The 6,569-nt window shown below is 38.2% G+C and overlaps 1 pseudogene; it reads left to right on the top strand.

Moving 5' to 3' along the window:
• Positions 1 to 1,566: 1,566 nt before the first annotated feature.
• Positions 1,567 to 6,569, top strand: LOC118840935 (annotated as a pseudogene).

The following is a 6,569-nucleotide window of genomic DNA, read 5'->3' as shown; positions in this document are numbered from 1 at the left end:
ATGAGGCAGAAAACATTTAAGAAAACATTTCAAGAGTCCCATGTAATTGTTTTGAGGATCAAATAAAACAATGTGAAAGTGCTTTGAAAACTGTAATAGAAACAGCAGAGACTTATATAGTGTTGTAAGGTTTGCAAAACACTTTATTGACATGATCTCATTTGAGTCTAAGTAATAACCCTGTGGTATACATACTGCACATACAATTATCTCCATTTCACAGATGAAGAAATAGTGATCTTGACTGCATGGTTGACTTGTCCATGGTCATGAAATCACAGAATCACAGAATTTGATAGTTGGAAGGAATCTCAGTAATGATCTACTCCATCACATACCTGGAAGGAATCCCCACTACTGTATAATATTTCTGATTAGTGGCTATCCAGCCTCTGCCAAATGATTTGCAACAACAAGGACTCCACTACTTCTAGGTCGTTCAGTCTTTTCAGTCGTATCTGACTCTTTGTGACCCCATTTGGGGTTTTCTTGGCAAAGATCTGGAGGACGTTGCCATTTCCTTCTCCAGTGGATCCATTTTGTTAGACAGTCAGACTAAGTGACCCACCCTGGGTCACATACCTGGGAAGTACCTGAGGCTGGATTTGAACTCAGGTCCTCTTGGCTCCTTTCTATTGAGCCACTGGTTTCCTGACATCAAGTTTAAATTCACTTCCATTTTTTTCTCCTATTCCTTGAGTTCTACTCATTAGAACAAATTTTCATCCTTATTGCACATGATATGCTTCAGATACATAGAGAAAGCTGTCGTGTAGCCCCTACCCCATTCCCCAAACATCCATAATTTTTCTATCAGTCCTCATATAACATGAAATTAAGGCTGGTTGCCATGTGTTCCACAGAACTAGGTAAAAGAAAACTAAGTCTAAAGAAAATACTGAACACAGATTTCTTGATCCCAGGGAGCTCTTTGCACTATGCAAACTGCAAAATAAAGTGTTAGTATTATTAGGCCAAAGAGCTTTACTTGAGGCCATGACTCTGAAAGGTTATGGTATGTCCCAATAATGGTTCATCCTAGTCTCACCCCTCCAGCCCCAATCTGAGTTATCACAATATTGTCATGTTCTAGGTGTGATCCCAGATACATCTTATGCCAAACCCCTTTTTTATTTCTAGAGGTGCCGGATTCTTTCTGGGGTTTGGGCACCAGTCCCTTTGGCTTCACGTTGCAACTTTTGTCTGGCAGCCAGATTTCTCACCAATTTTATTCATATTTCCCTGGGCACTTTCCTCAAAAATCAACCAATCAACTGCCAAGCATTTAATAATTATTTACTGTGCATTATACACTGTGCTAAGTGCTGGAATACAAAGAAACAATGTGGAAAGAGGTCTAGACTTGGAGATAGTGCATCTAGGTTCAAATTCCAGCTGTCTATTTACTACCTCTATGATCGTGGTTAAGTCATTTAGACTCTAAGTAATCTCATTTGTTCTGCTCCAAGCTCTGTCATTTCAATTTCAATTCAGTTCAGCAAGCATCCATGAAGCAAGTGTACTGAAACCATCCTCTAGCATGCACAGCCACCATTCCAATTGACCATGAGGAAAAATGGGAAACAGATCAGGTATGACTTATCTTTTGAGAGTCCCTTGAGTGACTTCTGAGCCATAAGAGCTTATGAACTGGGGTGCCACAACTGGTGAAAGCAGAGGTAGCTTCTGGGGCCCTCTTTCAAGCAGGTCTCTGGGCGACAAGATTTTATTTCAGTGAGGAGTGGCACAGAACAGACCTTCTCTACTCTGAAAAAAAAAATGATTGTCAGGCATCACATCAATTCAACTAACTAGGCTTGTACTCAGCCCTAAGCTGTTTTTTGCCTGTCTTGAATGTTTTCTTCCTTTACCATGGAACTTGTGAGCAATGACAGGTCTTACCCAAGTGCCAGGGCAATAGTGCCTAAGCAGGGCAAGAATGGGCAGGAACCAAGAGAAGAACTGATACTGGAGAAAGGTCATTAAAAAAATCAACTATGGTTGTTTGATCCAACAATACCAACAGAGAGAGTAAAGCAAGGCTGTCCATTACCACTACAACTATTTTATATGCTGCTAAAAATGCTAGCTATAGCAATTAGACAAAAAAAAATTAATTGAGGAATAAGCATTAGCAGAGAGGACACAAAATTATCTGGTTTTGCAGGTGGTAACAACAGTATACTTAATGAACCCCAGAAAATCAACTTCCAAAAAGAGAGTAATTAATAGCCAACAAAGATATCAGATAAATCCACATAAATCATGAGCATTCTTGTATATAACCAATGGAACCAAGCAAGAAGAATTAAAAAGAAATCCCTTTCAAAATAACAGCAAATGCTATAAAAATATTTGGGAGTATATCTACCAAGATTCCCCCAAGGACCATATGAATCTAACTAAAAACATTCTTTGCATGAGACAGACCTAAATAATTAGAGAAACATTAATTGCTAATGGTTATATTGAGCTAATATAATAAAAATAATAATACTACCTAAGTCAATCAGGCTATTCAGTGCTATATCAAGCAGATTCCCAAAAGAATATTTTGGGTGCTTTGGAAAATAATAATTTAACTCATATGAGGAAATAAAGGGGTCAGGAATTTCAAGAATAATAATGAGAAAAAATGTGAAGGAAAGAGGTCCACCAGTACCAGATCTCTAACTATACTAGAAAGCACTTATCATTAGAGAGATATGGTACTGGCTTAACAAAAGTGGGGGGGGGAGGGGAGCAAGGGGATAAGGGGGATGGCTTGAACATTGGAACAGATTAAATATACAACATGCAGAAGCAGATGAGCACAGAAGCCTAGTGTTTAATAAGCCCAAACATCCTAGTTACTGAGGGAGAGGCTCACTACTATTTGACAAAAACTGCTGGGAAACTGTACAGCAGTCTGGCAGAAATTAAGTTCAGACCAACGTATCACACCATCTCCAGGATAACCTCCAAATGGATAAATGTCTTAATCATAAACAAATTGGAAGGGCAAGAAAGAAATTATCCCTCAAATCTATGGATAAGGGAAGAACTCACAAGTAAACAAGTGATAGAGAGGATCACATAAAGCAAAATGAATGATTTTGATTATTTTAAAGTTTCTTAAGTTTTAAAGTTTTGCAAAATAAGTATAATAAAGTTAAATTAGAAAGAACACAGGTAATTGGAGAAAATCTTTCCAGTGTTTCTCTACTGAAAGTCTCATATCTGCAATATATGAAGGACTTGTTTAAGTTTAGAAGACTAAGAATCATCCCCCAATGGATAAATAGTAGAAGGATATGAATAGCTATTCTTGCAAGACAGAAATTCAAGCTATCAACAATCATTTAAAATTGTTCTAAATCACTAATAATCAGAAATATGCAAATTAAAGCAACTCTGAGGTTCTGAGTCACATCATCAGATTAGCAAATATGACAAAAAATAAAAATGACGAAAGCAGTTTGGAACTATGCTAAAAAAGAAACTTATTATACTATATATACACTTTGGCTCAGGTACACCACTTCTAAGCCTATACAGGAAAAAGAGGAAAAGGATGTACAAAAAATGCTTACAGCAATTCTTTTCATAGTTCTCAAAATTTTGAAACTAAGGCTGTATCCTCATCTTGGGGAATGTCTAAACAAATTGTGGTATATGAAAGTAATAGAATATTGTTGTGCCATAAGAAATTATAAAATGGGCAGTTTCATAGGAAACTAGGAAGAACTTCCTGAACTAATGCAGACTAAAGTGAGAAGAACTAGGAGAACAATTTATGCAATGATAACGTTATAGAGAAAAACAGTTTTAAAAAGACTAGAACTCTGACTAACACATTGGTAAGACATAGGTCCAGAAGAATGAATGAATGAATAATAATAACTACCATTTATATAGTGCTTTAAGATCTGCAAAGTGCTTAAAAATATTATCTCATTGTATCCTCACAACAATCTCAGAAGGTAGGTGCTATTAAGAGCCCCATTTAAAAAATGAAGAAACTGACATAGAAATCTATTAAATGACTTGCCTTAGATCCCTGAGATAGTAAGTTTCTGAGGCTGGATTTGAACTGAGGTCTTCCTGATGCCAATTCTCTTGCTCTATCCACTGTGCCACCTACCTGGCTATTAAAAGATGAAATACACCAATCGTCTCCTATTAGAGAAGCAATTATTTTAAAATGTAGTAAGCACATGTATTTTCAGATTTGGCCAATATAAGAATTTATTTTTCTGGCTCATACAGCTATATATTGTGGACTTTCTTTTTTTTTCTTTTCTTTTCTTTTTTAAAAAATATTCTTAGTGAGGAACGGAGAGGGGGAGGTATAAGTGGGCAGGACAGACTAATAAAAGAAAAAGATAACATAAGAGAACATTCACCAAGAGAAAAATAGGGAGGTCTATAGGGGACAATTTGGGTGACAAAACCAAAATACATAAATAAAAATTTATTTTACAAAAAAGAATTCAGAGCATGAAGGGATACAGAATTTAGTTCAATCCCTTCACTTTAGAGATGAAGGACATGAACTTTTCTGCCCTCCTCCCCCAAATTCCATAATTTCCTCCCCAGAAAGCATTTTCTTCTTCTTAGTGAGAATCAGAGAGTCTGACATGGTGGTATACACTTGTACCATCTTTCTAAGGAAGCCGAAGCTAGTGTATACCTTGACTTCAGGAATTCTGAACTTCAGTAGGACTAAAGCCAGTCAATGGTCCACACTAAATCTGGCACCAATATTGTGAGTTCTCAAGAGTGGAGAGTCACTGGCAAAAACTTTACAAGCAGAGAGTGTTTCCTCACAAATGGACATAATTCCATAGAAACTTATAATATCTGTTGTTATTCAGGGCACTTATTTTACTTTCTAGATCCTCACTATTACCTTCATTGTATCTGTCCAATTGAGGTTTCAACAGATTTGGTTTGCCCAGAAAGGGTTCTTCTCTTTCGGTAAATGTTCTACCAAAGAAAATCTTTTCTGCAAATTGAGGGAAAGAGAAAGGTCTTAACTGGACCCCAAGTGCTAGAAACTCCGCAATCTAGGCCTATTCCAATGTATTAAATCAATGAAATTTAAAAAAAAAAAGTCTTGAGGAAATGCAATCTTTTTCACTCAATGATTCACCTTCTAAGAAAACATTTCTCCTTATAGCCACAAGAGGGAGCCATTGATTCACCAGCACAAAGTGAAAAAGGGCTAAAACAACATAGAACGTACTTCATACCATTCTTCCTCCTAACACTCGTCTTAAATGAAAAAGTTCCTGTTCCTCATTCTAACTCAAATGAAATATTGAAAACTAGAGCTTTTATTGTATTCTCTTGAATATACTTGTACTTTGAAAGAATGTGTTCTTCATACAAATCGATCTATCTGCTCTGACACTTTTAGGTAAAGAACTTTGAATGCATTTGTTTGGTTCTCTTTGCTTTCTCTGTGATGACCACGGTCACTGAAATAAAGCCGAATCTTCCCCAATGGGTACTGAACCATGGAGGTTAGAGCAAAAGTCTCTTTGTGAAGCAATATTCCAAGGCACTAAAGACACAGTAGATTATATAGGCATCTCGTGAAAGCTTTCCAACACTTGTTTGAAAGGCTAAATTTTGACATCCAGTGTAAGACTCATAGGGCCCAATGGCACCTTGGCCTCAATGGAAATGAACCGGAGTTCAGCATATTGCTTTCCTCTAAAGGTCAGCAAAAACTTTACAAGCACAGACTGTTTCTTCACTAATGGACATAATTCCATAGAAAACTAGAATATCTGTTGTTATTCAGGGCACTTCTTTGACTTTCTAGATCCTCCCTATTATCTTCATTGTATCTGTCCAATTGAGGTTCCATCAGATTTTGTTTGCCCAAAAAGGGTTCTTCACTTTCAATAAATGGTCTACTAAAGAAAATCTTTTCTGCCAATTGAGGGAAAGAAAAAAGAATTAACTGGACTGAAAAGGGTAGAAACTCCACAGCAGGCTGCTCGTGGTCCTGCAGTCCCAACTGGCCAAACGTGGCATCCTCAAACACATGAAGCCAGAGCCAGAGGGAGACATCATCGCTGAGGACTATGATGATGACCCTGTGGACTACAAGGGCACCAAGATGAAAGGCCTGCCGTCCAATTGGTAGAAGGTGTTCGACCCAGTCTATGGCCTTCCTTATTATTGGAATGTGGAGACAGACCTTGTGTCCTGGCTGAACCCCCACGATCCCAGCTCTGTCATCACCAAGGGCAGCCAAGTAACTCAGAAGCAACTTGGATCCAGAAGATAAGCTGGACCGTGGCTATGAAAAGTTGGAAAGAGAGGAGATGAAGGAACAAAGTTACCACCGAAGGGAAAAGTTGCCCCCCCCCAACCCCAAGGGCAAGAAAGCCAGCCAGAAGGATGAAGAATTGGATCCTATTGACCCTACTGCTTATTCTGATGCCCCGAGAGGTATATGGTCTACAGGTCTCTCCAAGCAGAATGAGGCAAAGACAGGGGCTGACACAAAAGCAGCTGGGCCCCAGTTCCAACAGCGGCCATACCCCCCTCCCCAACCCTTGTGTTCACAATAA

The sequence above is a fragment of the Trichosurus vulpecula genome, chromosome 1 (assembly GCF_011100635.1).
Source record: "Trichosurus vulpecula isolate mTriVul1 chromosome 1, mTriVul1.pri, whole genome shotgun sequence".
NCBI lineage: Eukaryota > Metazoa > Chordata > Mammalia > Diprotodontia > Phalangeridae > Trichosurus > Trichosurus vulpecula.
Note: the sequence above shows the minus strand (reverse complement) of the source record. Positions and strands in the feature narration are given on the sequence as shown.